Source organism: Ranitomeya variabilis, chromosome 2 (genome assembly GCF_051348905.1).
Source record: "Ranitomeya variabilis isolate aRanVar5 chromosome 2, aRanVar5.hap1, whole genome shotgun sequence".
Lineage (NCBI taxonomy): Eukaryota > Metazoa > Chordata > Amphibia > Anura > Dendrobatidae > Ranitomeya > Ranitomeya variabilis.
In genome coordinates, this window is record NC_135233.1 from 359,851,687 (window position 1) to 359,869,978 (window position 18,292).

The window sequence follows — 18,292 nt, forward strand, 5'->3', positions numbered from 1 at the left end:
GAACACTCTTTCGTGGGTGGCGGTACTAGCACAGGGCCCCTCATATTACGACGGTGTGTCTGACGTTGGTTGTGCACCACCACCGTCAGAGACACTTCATTGTACTATGAGGGACCCTGTGCCAGTGCCTTCGCCCAAGAGTGGGCACACCCACCTGTCCAGGCAAACGGCTCTTGCACGGGTGCTTGCGCCAGGTGGTGACCACGACCCTGCGGGGGGAGTCAGCCCATTTAGAGAGGTAAAAAAATGGCCTATGGTGGACATTCAGCAGCTGCCAATGGAGGAATTGGAGCAGTCAGTAAGAGGAGGCCAAAAGCAAGACATTTTTCAGGCAAGCTACGTGTCAGCAGGGGAAGGTGGGACAAAATAATTAGGAATCCATGATTGATTTTCATTTTAATGAAGGTTAGATCATCAACATTTTGGGTAGCCAGACGAGTCCTTTTTTCAGTCAGTATTGAACCAGCAGCACTGAAGACTCTTTCTGATAGCACACTAGCAGCTGGGCAAGCGAGCTCCTGTAATGCATATTCTGCCAATTCAGGCCAGGTGTCTATTTTAGATGCCCAGTAATCAAAGGGGAATGACGTGTGAGGGAGAACATCGATAAGGGAGGAAAAATAGTTCGTAACCATACTGGACAAATGTTGTCTCCTGTCACTTTGAATTGATGAAGCAGTACCTGTCGTGTCTGCGGTCATTGAGAAATCACTCCACAACCTGGTCATAAAACCCCTCTGTCCAACGCCACTTCTGATTTGTGCACCTCTAACACCTCTGCCATGTTGCCCCTGCTGCTCGTGTGAGAACCATCACCGCCGCTGTGTGCTGGGAATGCCTGAACCAAACGGTCGACAAGAGTTGCTTGTTTGGTAGCCAATATTTGTTCAAGGTTCTCATGTGGCATGATATTTTGTAATTTCCCTTTGTAGCGAGGATCCAGGAGGCAGGCCAACCAGTAATCGTCATCGGTCATCATTTTTATAATGCGGGGGTCCCTTTTTAGGATACGCAAGGCATAATCAGCCACGTGGGCCAATGTTCCAGGTGTCAATTCACTGCTTGTGCTGGGCTGAGGAGCACTTTCTTGCAAATCAACATCACTTGTCTCCCACAAAAACCCTGTACCTGACCTTGCAACGCCACCAGTTTCTATTGCCCCAGAAAAGCATCCTCCTCCCATAAATATTCATCCCCATCCTCCTCCTCTTCGTCCACCACATCGTCCAGGAGAGTTCCCTAAGCAGACAATGGCTGACGGTCATCAAGGCTTCCCTCCTCCTCCGCTGCAGATGCCTGCTCCTTAATGTGCGTTAAACTTTGCATCAACAGACGCATTAGTGGGATGCTCATGCTTATGATGGCGTCATCTGCACTTACCAGCCATGTGCATTCCTCAAAACACTGAAGGACTTGACAGAGGTCTTGTAGCTTCGACCACTGCACACCTGACAACTCCATGTCTGCCATCCAACTGCCTGATATGTGTATGTGTATCCTCCCACAAATGCATTACAGCACGCCACTGTTCGCACAGCCTCTGAAGCATGTGCAGTGTGGAGTTCCACCTTGTTGCAACATCGATTATTAGGCGGTGCTGGGGAAGCTTCAGCGACCGCTGATGGTTCTGCATACAGCTGGAGTGTACGGGCGACCGGCGGATGTGCGAGCAAAGTCCTCGCACCTTCAGGAGCAGGGCTGGTAAGCCCGGATAACTTTTCAGGAAGCACTGCACCACCAGGTTCAAGGTGTGAAACAGGCAAGGTATGTGGTTCAGTTCTTAAAGGGCTATGGCAGCCATAAAATTTCTTCCGTTATCACTGACTACCTTGCCTGCCTCAAGATGTACACTGCCCAGCCATGACTGAGTTTCTTGCTGCAAGTACTCTGCCAGTACTTCCGCGGTGTGTCTGTTGTCACCCAAACACTTCATTTGTAACACAGCCTGCTGACGCTTTCCACTAGCTGTTCGAAAATGGGACACCTCATGTGCAACACTGGCAGCTGCAGATGGAGTGGTAGGGCTGCGCTCTGTGGATGACCTTTCGCTTCTGGAGGAGGAGGAGGAGGAGGGGTGTCGAACGCCTACTGCCAACTGTTTCCTAGACCATGGGCTAGGCAGAACTGTCCCACTATGGCTGTCCCCTGTGGACCCTGCATCCACCATATTAACCCAGTGTGCCGTGATGGACACGTAACGTCACTGGCCATGCCTACTGGTCCATGCATCTGTTGTGAGGTGCACCTTTCTACTGACTGATTGCTTGAGTGCATGGACAATGCGGTCTTTGACATGCTGGTGTAGGGCTGGGATGGCTTTTCTTGCAAAAAAGTGTCGACTGGGTAGGTCATAGCGTGGTATTGCGTAGGCCATCAGGGCTTTGAAAGCTTCGCTTTCAACCAACCGGTAGGGCATCATCTCTAACGAGATTAGGCTAGCAATGTGGGCATTCAAACCCTGTGTACGTGGATGAGAGGATAAGTACTTCCTTTTCCTAACAAGAGTCTCTTGTAGGGTGAGCTTGACTGGAGAGCTGCATATGGTGGAACTAGCGGGGGTGGTGGTGGGCATAGCAGATTAAGAGAGGGTTGGTGATAGTATTCTTGATGTTGGCCTACATGCAGTGTTTCCTCCCAAGAACCTGGTGATTTCCTGACTGCCTTGGCCTTGCGACGATAACTCCAGATTTGCTGCAGGTGGTGTCCTAAACGGTGGGCTTACAGTGAGGGAAGCAATGTAGCGTTGCTGACTACCTTCATTCTGAGCGGGTGCACCAACGTTACGGGACGTTTGGTAGTTAGTCTAGGCTTGCAAGTGCATGCTGGTTAAATGTCTACGCATGCACGTTGTATTTAAATTTAGGGGATTCTTCCCTCTGCTAAAGGTCTTTGAGCATTTCTTACAGATAACTTTGCACTGATCATTCGGATCTTGGTTAAAAATTGCCACACTGCACTCTTCCTACTATCGAATACCTTTTCAGGCATTGCACACTGTGCTACTTTCGCCGGATGGCCACGCTGTCCTAAAACTGTTTTTGTTTTAGACACACATTTTGGGCCTGATACGGGCCTGCCAGATGAAAGCTGTTGCGATGTTGATGGCTGCTGCGGATCATCCTCCTCCTCTTCAGAGCTACAGCCAGCGGCACCATGTTCCCCCAATGGCTGCCAATCTGGGTCAACAAATGGGTCATCTATCACCTCCTCTTCAATGTCCTGTGCACCGTCCTCTGTATCACCGTGTAAGGTGCTATAGCGTTCGGGACGGGGCACCATAGTCTCATCAGGGTCAGATTCTGGCTCAGTACACTGCTAGGGCAATGTAGTGATCTGAGTCAATGGAACAGCATAATAATCTAGCTGTGACTGTGCATCTGTGCACTCCATGTCCGATTCATCTTGTAATGGTCTGTTAACAATTTCCCTTTCTAACCCAGGCACGGTATGTGTAAAGAGCTCCATGTAGTAATCTGTTGTGTCGCCTGACGCATCCTTCACTGTTGGTTTGGGTGAAGGACACAAGGAAGCGACTTGTTCCTGCCCTGGAGCACCCACTGACGACTCGCTGTTTTTAAATTTGGAACTTTCGGAAAAGGAGGCGAAAGAGCTAGAGGCTGAGTCAGCAAGGAAAGCCAAAACTTGTTCCTGCTGCTCCGGCTTTAAAAGCGGTTTTCCTACTCCCAGATAAGGGAGCCTTCGAGGCATTGTGTAGCCAGACGATGACGCTGGCTCAACACCTCCAGCCTTAGCTGCTATTTTGCTTTTCCCACTACCACCAGATGCTCCACCACCACCAGCACCATCATTACCAGCTGGCAACGACCACCCACGGCCTCTTCCACCACACTTCCTCATTTTTGGGAAAATGTAAACAAACTAACAACCATTATATGGTACTATAAAACAAGGTAGAAGGTGTATATAAACTTGCTGAGAATTTAAATCTCCCTTTTTTGTGTGGGAGACTGCTGCAAAAACCAGGCCCGCTGTATTACAGTACACAATGTAAGTGGCAGAACGTGGCAGGCAGATATACGACAAACAGAACTGACGCAGATCCACTTAGTGGCAATTTAAATATCCCTTTATTATGTGGGAGACTGCTGTAAAAAACCAGGCTTACTGTATTACACTACACTATGTAAGTGGCAGAGCGTGGCAGGCAGATATACGACAAACAGAACTGACACAGATCCACTTAGGGGCAATTTAAATCTCCCTTTATTATGTGGGAGACTGCTGCAAAAAACCAGGCCCGCTGTATTATACTACACAATGTAAGTGGCAGAACGTGGCAGGCAGATATACGACAAACAGAACTGATGCAGATCCACTTAGTGGCAATTTAAATATCCCTTTATTATGTGGGAGACTGCTGCAAAAAACCAGGCCCACTGTATTACACTATACTATGTAAGTGGCAGAACGTGGCAGGCAGATATACGACAAACAGAACTGACGCAGATCCACTTAGGGGCAATTTAAATCTCCCTTTATTATGTGGGAGACTGCTGCAAAAAAACAGGCCCACTGTATTACACTACACAATGTAAGTGGCAGAACGTGGTAGGCAGATATACGACAAACAGAACTGACGCAGATCCACTTAGGTGCAATTTAAATCTCCCTTTATTATGTGGGAGACTGCTGCAAAAAACCAGGCCTGCTGTATTGTACTACACAATGTAAGTGGCAGAACGTGGCAGGCAGATATACGACAAACAGAACTGACGCAGATCCACTTAGTGGCAATTTAAATCTCCCTTTATTATGTGGGAGACTGCTGCAAAAAAACCAGGCCCGCTGTATTATACTACACAATGTAAGTGGCAGAACGTGGCAGGCAGATATACGACAAACAGAACTGACGCAGATCCACTTAGGGGCAATTTAAATCTCCCTTTATCATGTGGGAGACTGCTGCAAAAAACCAGGCCTGCTGTATTATACTACACAATGTAAGTGGCAGAACGTGGCAGGCAGATATATGACAAACAGAACTGATGCAGATCCACTTAGGGGCAATTTAAATCTCCCTTTATTATGTGGGAGACTGCTGCAAAAAACCAGGCCCGCTGTATTATACTACACAATGTAAGTGGCAGAACGTGGCAGGCAGATATACGACAAACAGAACTGACGCAGATCCACTTAGGGGCAATTTAAATCTCCCTTTATTATGTGGGAGACTGCTGCAAAAAACAAGGCCCACTGTATTACACTACACTATGTAAGTCGCAGAACGTGGCAGGCAGATATACGACAAACAGAACTGACGCAGATCCACTTAGGTGCAATTTAAATCTCCCTTTATTATGTGGGAGACTGCTGCAAAAAACCCGGCCCACTGTATTACACTACACAATGTAAGTGGCAGGCAGATGTACGACTAACAGAACTGACGCAGATCCACTTAGGGGCAATTTAAATCTCCCTTTTTTGGGTGGGAGACTGCTGCAAAAAACCAGGCCCACTGTATTACACTACACAATGTAAGTGGCAGAACGTGGCTGGAAGATATATATATAAAAAAAAGGGACTGTACTACAATAACAATCTCCCTACTATGATCTCAGGACAAGTATGGCAGCAATAAAAAGGACTGCTGCCCACAAAAGTGTGGACAAATAAACAATAGAACTGTGCAGAAAGGAGCAACAGTATTTTTGCTTTTAAAAAAGCAGTTGGTTTGCACAGCGGCGTACAAACAGCAATGCAGCTATCAGGGAGCCTTATAAGCTACAGAGCTGATGCACAAAAATCTAGCCTCCACTGTCCCTGCAAAGAAAAGGTGGTGTTGGACAGTGGAAATCGCTACAGCACAAGCGGTTTGGGGTTAATCTTTCCTCCCTAAACAATATCCCTGCTTCTGACAAAGCTGCAGCAACCTCTCCCTATGCTCAGATCGGCAGAAGTAAGATGGCAGTCGGCGTGCATGCCCCTTTATAGCCCCTGTGACGCCGCAGAAAGCAAGCCAATCACTATCATGCCCTTCTCTAAGATGGTGGGGACCGAGACCTATGTCATCACGCTGCCCACACTCTGCATCCTCCTTCATTGGCTGAGAAATGGCGCTGAAAACGTCATACGAAATGTGACTTTGGCGCAAAGATCGCCGACAGCATGGCCGATCCCACAGTAGGATCGGGTCGGGTTTCACGAAACCCGACTTTGCCGAAAGTCGGTGATTTTTTAAATTGTCCGATCCGTTTCACTCAACCCTAGTCACAGCCACTGCAACATGTGCAAAGAGGAATTCTACCATGCAGGAACATTGCAAATCAAATTGCTAACTGGTAGACTGAAAGGCCTCTTTAGTAATGCAAGTTGATGACCTGTGGGGTGCGATCGGTGGAATTGAGCACACAGCGACCGTGCTTTCTGTAGCAGCGCATCAAGGTTGGGATAGTGGCAAAGAATTTGCTGTTCAAAAAAATTGAGGCTGTTAGCCATGCAAGGTACATGTATGAGGTTTCCACGGCATAGGGCCGCCACCAAGCTGGCACCATTATTGTACATGGCCTTCCCTGGCTCCAGGTTTAGTGGAGACAGCAATTGCTCCAACTTGACCTGGATACCTGTCCACAACTCTTGAGCTGTTGGCTGAGATCCCCAAGGCATATTAATTTTAACACTGCCTAATTGTGGTGAGCCATAACTGCGCAGTACAGAGGTGGGATAGATTCTATCTGCACTGTTGGAATGCGTGTCTGATTAAGAGAGAGGCTGACGGCACAGGTGGAGACTCTAGAAGAGGTGGAGGAGCCCCTTGACCACTTGATCCACAGCCACCAGAGTCACCAGTGCCCAGTCAGCGAGATGTAAGGCCCCTACCCATGTTTGCTCATCCAGGTGTTAGTGATAAAATGCACCTTGGCAGACATAGATTTTCTCAAGGGACAAGTGTTGTTATCTGTGACATGCTGGTGAAGCACATGCACAACTTTCTTAGAGAAGTAATGGCACAAGGGCAATGGGTACTGAAGAACTGCGATGGCCATCAACTTTCTGAAACCATCTGTATCCACCAGGTGGAAAGGCAACATTTCAGTGGCCAACAGATTGGAGATGGTGGAGTTCAAGCTTTGCCATGTGTAGGAGGAAACATTCTTTTACATGACGACAACTGCAAGACCAAGAGCTAGCAGCTGTGCAGAGAGAAGAAGGAGTACAGAGAACAGGACAAACTGCTGGATTGTGAGAGAGGTGCAGGGGGAGATGTTATTATAGATTCAGAAAGATGTGTTGTGTTAGGTGACACAAAAGCAGCAGTCATGTCTTCTTCCATAACAGCTGACCATCTCTCACTCGCCCTTACTGTAGTGGGTAAACAATTTTAGTTTCTGCGGCCAGAGACCTGTGTGAGAAGACTTGGAATGGTGATGGAGGAGAAAGAAGCATGCAATGAGGTTGATGGGACTGCTGGCGGTTGGCGAGACCCACTAGTCCGCATTTTAGCACAATGAGATTCCCACACTAGGGCATGTTGATTGCACATGTGCTTGTTCATTGCATGTTGTTGTCAAATTATTGTAATTTTTACCTCTACTGAGTTTTTTTTGCAAATTTGACAGATGCTATGTGTTGGGTCATCCTTTGTAGTCTCAAAAAAAAGCCTAGGCTAGGCAACCCATGATGCACTTGTGAACTGCACAGTCGCAACCAGTGTTGACCACAGCCAGAGTTGAGGCTGAGGATGCAGTGCTTGTCATGGTTGCATTATTTTATGTCTGTGTAGGAAGACGCAAAGTAGCCTCCTCATCTTCCTCATCCTCTGCTGAGCTACTGAGCTGCATACCTCTGGGTTCACACCAAGTGGGATCTACAACCTCATCATCATTCTTCTGTTCTTACACTCCTCACCCCGAGAATCATCCTCCTCCTCTTCCTGTCCTGAAACCAAAGTACAGTCTGCACGCGCCTCTGATATCTGAGTCTCATCAGGATCACCTCCACTCTTGATGGTCAACGTTTGGTGACGAGGGTTGGATTCTGCTCGGACCCTACTTCGACGGGCTTCGGATCCAACATGAAAAAAATTTGGACATCAACGCAGATGCTTTCCTCCTCTGGACTTTGTCATTCTTCGGAGCAGACCTCTGTTGGCCATTGAATACAATGTGTGAACAGCTCTTCATAATGGCCCTTCTGAGGTTTCCCACATTCAGTTGGGCGTTTGGAAATTTTTGACATGGGGGAAAAAAGGATGATTGGGGTGCCACCTTTGAGGACTGTACTGTGTGTCATGTTAAGGTGGAGGAAGAGGAGAGGACATGTGATGCAGCGCTGGCCATCCACTGGAGCACATGCTCTTTCTGAACCTCATCTACAAGGCAAACCTAATTGGGCCTTGTGGTTGCACCACTATTAGTGTTGAGCATTCCGATACCGCAAGTATCAAGTATCGGCCGATACTTGCGGGTATCGGAATTCCGATACCGAGATCCGATACTTTTGTGGTATCGGGTATCGGTATCGAAACAACATTAATGTGTAAAATTAAGAATTAAAATAAAAAATAGGGCTATACTCACCTCTCCGACGCAGCCTGCACCTTACCGAGGGAACCGGCAGCCTTCTTTGCTTAAAATGCGCGCGTTTACTGCCTTCCGTGACGTCATGGCTTGTGATTGGTCGCGTGCCGCCCATGTGGCCGCGACGCGACCAATCACAGCAAGCCGTGACGTAATTTTCAGGTCCTGAATGCCTAATTCTAGGCATTCAGGAATTGAAAATTACGTTACGGCTTGTGATTGGTCGCGTCGCGGTCACATGGGCGACGCGACCAATCACAAGCCGTGACGTCACGGGAGGCAGGAAACGCGCGCATTTTAAAATTACGTCACGGCTTGTGATTGGTTGCGTGCCGCCCATGTGACCGCAACGCAAAAAAACATGCTCTGCTCCTGTAATCTCTACAGACTCTCCTTTAACCTCTCCACACCCCCTCCCCCTTGTCCATCTCGCTCATCATACAGCACCACTGTCCTAGTCAAAGTCATACAAAAGCATTAGTGGAAACACGTTGATTTACCGAACTGTGACTGACTTTTGTCAACTTTGAGTAAAAATGCTCATGAAAACAAACACGAATCCGAATACGCTATGTTCATGCCGAATTTGAGATTGGCTCCTTCCCTGTCCCTAACTCTAAGGGCACCATGGCTTGCCATGTTCCGCAGATTACTTTGAATGGTGAAGATGTTGGGCCCACGTACCTTGCCTTAGCTTCTGAATCTGTTTTCAGTCTATACCCTTCCCCCACCCAGGGAAGAGAGGAGAAGTACTGTAATACACCAACCAGACTAACAAGGTAATACGAACAAAGATAAAGGAAAATGCCAATCATGCAAATATGCACACATAAACAACAGAGGTAAATACTGAGGAGTTAAACCAAAGTAGAAGAAAGGGAATTATCACACACTCACAACCTAGCAACAGTTACAGATAAATCCACCAAACGCCTTCTCCAATAAGGGCCCCTTCACACTGGTCGATTCTGCTACGATTACGACGCATTTGCGTCATATTCGACATCGCAGTACGAGCTCGTAGCCAGCGGTCACACTCTACGATGTTAACGCTTTTTCTGACGTAGTTGCGATGTGAACGTCACGCGTCGCAATCGTACGCTACCCTTCACACCGCCATAGTCCTACGACTCCGAGCGTGACGTATTACCAGCATGGGCGTGCTAAAACGTCACGCCCAATCAGGAGACAGGTATGCGGAAGCCCAACCCACGTAGTCGCATTACGAGCTCGTATGACCGCCGTCACATACTACGATTTCGACCGCCACAGCGAGACATTTACGACGAAAGAAAGTTCTGCTCTTTCTTTCACATCGTACGATGCTGGGCTGCGTCGCAAATCGTAACGCCATGTCACACTTTGCAACCTCGGAACGAGGACGGATAAACGTCACAAATCGAACGCTCGTTCAGACTTTGATTGCACAGTGTGAAGGGGCCCTAACAGCCACCAACAACCTCCAACCATGCAGCATAAGCTACTCTGACAATGATTGCTAGCAAGGGTCCAGATTATATAGGAGATGGGAATGACAAACATTGCATAGCTGAGAGCCTTAAGGTACCTTCACACTGAACGATATCGCTAGCGATCTGTGACGTTGCAGCGTCCTGGCTAGCGATATCATTGAATTTGACACGCAGCAGCGATCTGGATCCTGCTGTGATATCGCTGGCCAGAGCTAGGAGGCCAGCACCTTATTTCGTCGCTGGACTCCCGCAGACATCGCTGGATCAGTGTGTGTGACACCGATCCAGCGATGTCTTCACTGGTAACCAGGGTAAACATCGGGTTACTAAGCGCAGGGCCGCGCTTAGTAACCCGATGTTTACCCTGGTTACCAGTGTAAATGTAAAAAAAAACAACCACTACATACTTACATTCCGGTGTCTGTCTCCCGGCGCTGTGCTTTCCTGCACTGTCAGCGCCGGCCAGCCGTAAAGCAGATGACAGCGGTGCAGGAAAGTACAGCGCCGGGGGACAGACACCGGAATGTAAGTATGTAGTGTCTGGTTTTTTTTACATTTACACTGGTAACCAGGGTAAACCAGGGTAAACATCGGGTTACTAAGCGCGGCCCTGCGCTTAGTAAGCCGATGTTTACCCTGGCTACCCGGGGACCGGCATCGTTGGTCGCTGGAGAGCTGTCTGTGTGACAGCTCTCCAGCGACCACACAACGACGCTGCAGCGATCTAGATCGTTGTCTAGATCGCTGCAGCGTCGCTAAATGTGACGGTACCTTTAAAGTTTTCAGGAACTTTCAACTGGGCAGATTAACCTTGCACTGCTAAAAGAAATTTGCACCTTTTAATGTGAAGGTGAAGTGCTTCTAATCAGTGCAGGAGTATGAAAATTCAGTCTTGCAGTCTTCTGGCTCCTATCTGTCACAGTTAACCCATGACACTGTGTTTGGGATGTTGTCTTTGTTATACTAGAAACTTTTTGTACTTAAATTTGCTGCATAGGCATAGCCGACAGTGAGCATAGGCACCATTTGTCAACCTCCTTGGTGCCAACCTCCCCGGCAAGGTAGGAGACATCAGTCGCTCAAAAGGGCAAATCTATACTCCCTCTATGATATCCAGAGAAGCGATATTTTTTGGTCAAATCTGTTGCATTTTATTACATTTATGGTACATTTTAATCATTTCTAATAAAAATGATGTTTTAACATGATTTATTGGTGATATAGTGCTCGATAAGGTGTTATCCATTGAAAGCAAGTAAGCCCGGTTCACACGAGCATATTTCTAGGTCCATGTAAAGACTACAATGCCTCTTGTTACTATGAGAATTTATATTCAGGTCGGTAGATCTAGTCTGTCCATGCATTCGGATCTGTTTATGGACCATGAAATACATTTGTGTGAAGTGAACCCAAATGTACTGCAGTGCAGGGAAACATCCACAGTGACATTCACAGCATAAATTACCATGTTATGACTTTCATACCTGTAATATCAACCAATTTACCCTGCAGATATTCCCTGCCGTGTGTGCAAGAGGTTTCTCTGGCTCTGGATGGAGTGTCTGATCTGTGCATAAGTGACAGAGCCGCAGCAGCCTGTAATTAGCTGCAGCTTCCTGGTAGGAGAACAAGAGTGGAAGTTAATTTATTTTGGTATTATTTGGTAGACTATGTAATGAAATCCTATTACCTGTGTCCCTATTACACAACCTGTTCTCTGTTTTTCAACTCTGTTTTCAGTGCACTGGAATTCCAGCTATTCGTGTTTAGCTTGTTCTACAAACTGTTCTTTAAGGCATTGCACAATATTTTCAATCAGTATTTCTGTAATCTATGAGCAGCAAGTAAAGGCCCCGTCTCACACAGCGACGCTGCAGCGATACAGACAACGATGCTGATCGCTGCAGCGTCGCTGTTTTGTCGCTGTGTGGTCGCTGGGGAGCTGTCACACAGACAGCTCTCTCCAGCGACCAACGATCAGGGGAACGACTTCGGCATCGTTGAAACTGTCATCAACGATGCCGAAGTCCCCCTGCAGCACCCGGTAACCAGGGTAAACATCGGGTTACTAAGCGCAGGGCCGCGCTTAGTAACCCGATGTTTACCCTGGTTACCAAAAAAAACAAACAGTACATACTCGCCTTTCGGTGTCCAGGTCCCTTGCCGTCTGCTTCCTGCTCTGACAGTGCCGCTGTACACTGAGAGCAGAGCGCAGCGGTGACGTCACTGCTGTGATCTGCTCTCACTTTCCGGCCGGCAGTCAGAGCAGGAAGCGGACGGCAAGGGACCTGGACACCGAAAGGCGAGTATGTACTGTTTGTTTTTTTGGTAACCAGGGTAAACATCGGGTTACTAAGCGCGGCCCTGCGCTTAGTAACCCGATGTTTACCCTGGTTACCAGTGAAGACATCGCTGGATCGGTGTCACACACACCGATTCAGCGATGTCAGCGGGACCTCAACGACCAAAAAAAGGTCCAGGCCATTCCGACACGACCAGCGATCTCGCAGCAGGGGCCTGATCGCTGGTACGTGTCACACATAGCGAGATCGCTACTGAGATCGCTGTTGCGTCACAAAACTTGTGACTCAGCAGCGATCTCGCTAGCGATCTCGCTATGTGAGACGGGGCCTTAAGATAACAGATAACTATTAGTGTTGAGCGAATACATTCAGCACTATTCGTTACTCGCACGAAGAGTACAGTATTCGGGCTATTCGTTCCTCGAACAAATTAGATATTCGCCTCGGTATATTTGAGTAACCCGCCCAGCATGTTTGGCGCTTTATTCACAGACAATGACTTGCCTTACAGCATCATAGGAGAGATTTAAAGGCTACAGGCTCCATCTTGCCCACATTGCAGCCGGAAACAGCATAGGGAGAGCGTAGTTTGAGCGTAGGGAGTGTGAAAGGAGCGTAGGGAGAGTGATTGGTGCTTATAGTAAGTGTTATTCATTTCAAAAAGCTCTTTTAAGAGCTGAAGATTGTCAAGATTATTTGTTTGATAGGTGGGAATTTTGAAGGGAGAAATTTAATAGGAGGAGAGTTAAAGGCAGGCAGCAGGATGTTCTCATCATTGCAAGTACATGCTGCAGATCTCTGATACTTTCCACTCTGTTATATAGTAGTTAGTATTTGGAACAGACTGTGGGATTAGAGTGAAGTAGGGAAGGTTTCATCCACTACCAAAATATAAAAATCAGCTATTTGGAGAGGCAATTAATATTATGTAGTAACACCATATACAAAAGCCCTACATAATAATCCTGTGTAGCAGTCTATACATTTTTTAACATTCTTCAGTGGCAACATATAGTAACATCCATTTTAAAATCTAATTGCTAAATAATATTCCTCATCGCCTCATATATTGCTTAAATACCTAATATTTGTCTAGCAGTTGTGCGACTGGTGTAATCCAGGTAGAAATAATCGTATGTGACAATTTAGTAGGGCCAATAATCTTCATTACTCCACATCTGAAGTGTGTCAGCAAGGTGATCTAAACAAAGATCATAATTTTCTATTGATTTAAAACATAGGGTATCTATATCTAGCAGTTGTGCGACTGGCACAATCCAGGTACGGATAATCTTACATGACAATTTAGCAGGGGCAAAAATATTAGTTTCTCTGCATTTGGACTGTGTCAGCAAGGCAACCTAAACAAAAGTCATAAGTTTCTATAGGTTCAAAAAATAGCGTATCTTTATCTAGCAGTTGTGCGACTGGTGCAATACGGGTAGAGATAATCTTACGTGACAATTTAGCATGGGCAATAATCTTCATTACTCTGCATTTGGAGTGTGTCAGCAAGGCAATCTTTAAAAATATTATAATTTTCTATTGGTGTAAAAAATACAGTATTTTTATCTAGCAGTTGTACGACTGGAACAATCCAGGTACAGATAAGCTTATGAGACAATTTAGCAAGGGCAATAATCTTCATTACTCCACTATTGGAGTGTGTCAGCAAGGGAATCAATAGCGAGTTCAAGTTTCACCATTGCACAATATGCCAAGTTTTCACAATGTACAAAACATTAGCCACGTTGGGTATATATACATGACCACTAAGTACTTGATGCAGAAGCAGCAGGAGGAGGTAATTTCCTGAACAAAATGGGGTTGGATAGTAAGAGATTGATATTAAAACAACATCCCTAAAAAAACATTTGAGCAGCTTTTACATTATGTTGCTGTCATCCGTAAGGCTTACAAAGTCGGAGGAAATCCAGCCCTTGCTCAATTTTAGAAGAGTCAGCCTGTCTGCATTTTCCGTTGACAGGTGTGTGCACATATCTGTTATGATTGCACCAGCCAAACTGAAAACCTGCTCAGACAACACACTTGCGGCAGGGCATGGCAGCACCTCCAAGGTGTACAGGGAGAGGTCGTGCCAGATGTGGAGCTTGGACAACCAACAGTTAAAAGGCACTGAAGAATAAAGAAGGATGCTGGTATGGTAACTTAAGTAGTCCTTCACCATCTTTGTCAACTTCTCCATCCTTGTCATAGTTACACCCACAGATAGCTCTTGCTGATGTGACGGTCTCATGAAAATGGCCCAGTTGGTGGACATTTACCCCCCAAGTTTCACCTGGTGTGCATGGCACACCCCTGTAATCCTTGTGGGTGAAAAAGCTGGTACCTCTGCCAGCAACATTGTCTGAGGGTAATCTTTTTAGCAAGTCTTCCACAATGGCCCTCTGGCATGCCTGCACTGAAAATGGCAAGTCTGCCTCCAACATGAGAAAAGGAAATTTCTCTTTGCACCATGTGTCAACAAAGGTCCACAGCCAGCATTTAATGTTGGACAAAATACCTTTCATTTGAGGGTCTTGGGAAAGGCATCTGGACATGAACTCTGCCATGTGTGGCAGCCTACAAAGAGTCAAAAGTTCAGTGTCCTCTCCAGGAAGAACACTAACCATCCTCTCCACCTCACAATGCATAGAGGACCTCCTCTTCCTCTTCAGGCCGTCCATGCTGGACAGAGATAATGCTGAGATTGGGAGTCCCCTCTGTAGCACAGACCAAAAACTCCTGTTCCTCCTAATCTTCCTCCTCCTCCTGTACCTCATCATCACCCAATGTGGCTTGAGAATATTGTGTGAGACTGCGCTGTGTGGTATCAGCCACTGTAAAATCTTGCTCCATAGCCAACTGCTAGGCATTCAAAGCTTCCTCTTTGAGATTCTGCAGTGAACGTTTTAATGGACAGAGCAGTGGGATGGTTATGCTCAGAATAGCATCATCAGCGCTCACCATCTTAGTGCAGCACTCAAAGTTTTGAAGAACTTCGCATAGGTCATTGATCCACACCCACTCGGCAGTTGTTATGTGTGGGGGCTGAGTTACACTGATGGGCATTTTGAAGCTGGAATTCAGACACTGCTCTCTGCTGCTCACTAAGCCTTGCCAACATATGAACCGCCTACCACCTAACACATTTATCTAACTATCCCTGTGTTCAAACTTTCCAATATCCAGGATCCTTGTATCATGGTCTCACACACTTTATGCATTTAATAGCCCTCTGTGTCTGTACTTTTACACATAATGGTTGATAACCGGTTCATGCAGCATTACATGAGCACCTGATTTATTACATTATGGCTGGTCAGGACAATGAAAGCAATTGCTACCATCCACCTTTCATGTTTCCCCTATTTCCTCATAAATTGTAAGCTTGCAAGTAGGACCATCATTCCTCTTGGTATCTCTTGTTTATGTGATTATTGTTATTCTGTAATGTCTTATTTTATGTACAAGTCTCCTCTAAAATGTAAAGTGCTGCGGAATATGTTGGCATTATAGAAATAAAATTATTATTATTATGGCAATCTGGTTATTTAGCATTATGGCCGGTGTGTGTGGGTGGATATTTCTGCTTTCTGTTAAATGCTTGGGGCAGGGACAAGTGAACGCTGTGCTGGGACAACAACTGCAGGTTGTGGGCAGAAGGCATCAGCACCTGCTTCATGGACAGCAGATTGGGAAGGTGGTAACACAGGGGAAGGGGCAGTGGCTTCACCATCAGACAAAGATTTTGTACCCAGGCATTCCGCTCACCTACTAGGGTGATTGGCTGCCATGTGCTTTTGCATGCTGGTGGTGCTCAAGTTGGCAGTTTTCTGGAGGAATTTCAGAAAAAAACTGCCATAACGGGGAACAATGCACCCTTGGCCTGTTATCTAGCTGAGTGAGGGGGGCTCTGTGGAACAGTTGACTGAGTTCTCCCTCTGGTCAAACCACTACCTCTTCTTGTCTGTTTTTGTGCTGTGGATCCATCCCTGTCTGCACTGCTGTGCTCGCTAGGTATGACACCGTGTCAGGTTGGATCAGTGGGCTAATCATCAACCACGTCATCTTCCAATTCCTCAATCTGATCCTCCTGAGTTGCGATTTTAAGCTGACCTGATGGCAACTGTGCGTCATGATTATCCTCCACCTCTTCAGACATGAATTGACCTTCCCCAATGTGGCTTTCTCCTGGCTTTGGGTGCTCAAATGTTTGGGCATCACTGCACTACACCTCCTCATGACCCTCTTTAATGTGTATGCAGCGCCCCAGAGTCCTGGTCGTTGCAGTACTGTGGCTCCGCCACTATGGGGAGCCATGGTGCGTCCGATGGCACTGAAGGAGTTCATCTGATCAGGTATCACAGACACCAATACATTTCACAGCCAGGCCTCCGGGGGGAGCTAAGGGTGCTATTCATTAGGCCACTCCCCACCATAGTGGGTAAACTGGGGGTCAGGCAGGAAGTTAGAGGAGAAGGCTGACTGGATTGAACGAAGCAACACCTTGTGGCAGAGGGTGTTGTGGAGGAAGAGACAGTAGGGTCTCTGCCAGGGGTGGGATCCTGGCAGAGGCTTGGCATTGGAAAGAACGTAACGGGACCGTGCCTGCTCAGAATAGCGGCGGTGCCCCAAGAAAGGACTAGAAGCGAGATAGATTGTGCTGAGTGAGAAACGAGATCAAGCAATAGGAGAATTCCAGTAGGGGTCGTGCTGTAAGACCGGAGCAACACCCTACTGAGGCGCATTACCGGTGGCCGGAACGCCGAGGGAGTATTATAACATTCAGCTTCAAGCAATACTCTAAACAGCGGCAGGACAGTCAGTTTAAGGCGGGCTGTCTAACACATATCACCTATGAAGTCTTGGGAGGCAATTGCGGGAGAGGGGCGTCTCTAGGGTCCCGGAAGAACTCCAGGCCTATCCGACAAACGGGTGCCGTTCCAACCGTAACATCAGGAAGGGACGGGAGATTAGAAGAACATCATTTAATCGAGTTGTGAGGGAACTTAAGAAACAGACACAACGGTTGTGGGGTACTTTCCGTAAGCACAGCAGGGAAGGACTACAACACATAGCGCTAAGAAGGAAGGCACCGATTTCCACCTGTGAAGTGAACTCTGGAGGTGCCATTGGACCGGCCGGACTTGCGCAGCTTGGTGAACCGTATTCTGGACTGAGGACTCAGAGATCTCCAGTAAAGAGGTAAAGAGACTGCAACCTGGTGTCCTCGTTATTTACCGCGAGCTGCACCCCACAACTGCACCGTTACAACACGACTTATTGCACCGGACGTCCCCCACTGACAGACAGGGCCACGGACCGGGTCTAGACACCGTGACAACCCCAGGACTGAGACTCAGAGGCCCGGCTCCGGGTACCCCTCGGCCCTGCGGCGGTGTGGGGGCGCTCCGCAACTTGGCGTCACGAACAGGATCTACTTAAGCCTGAAGAATCAGGTCATGTGTGCCTAGAGACTGTGATTTGTTGTGCTTGGACTGTACTTTATTAAGAGGACTGTGTGTTGTGCCATTTGCCGCCAAAATCCGCCGCCATTGTAGCGCTGAGGAGAGCGCAGGAAGAGAAGAGGGGCATGGAGTAGGCGTAGACAAGCTGGAGAGCGCGAAAGATAATGGCTACCCAGTCTAAATATTTCTGCACGGTGAGGACGTGTCCGTCAGCAGCAGAGATCCGCCTCCTAATCCTTAATGGGGGGCGGAGGCAGAGAAAACGAAACCGCTTCCGAAGGAGAGAGCGGGAAAAAGACCAGGAAGTGACCCACGTGGAGGACGCTATGGCCAGCAGCTCCGAACCCGATAGTGGGGTTGAAGTGGAAGTCTCCCCCGACTACCTGGATGAGCCCAGCAACCCGTCCTCCGTGGATAACACCAGATTCCTGAGAGCCGAGATGGAGGACTTATATAACCAGCTCCTCCAACTGAATGTGAGAGTCCAGCAGGGCCGGTTTTAGACAATG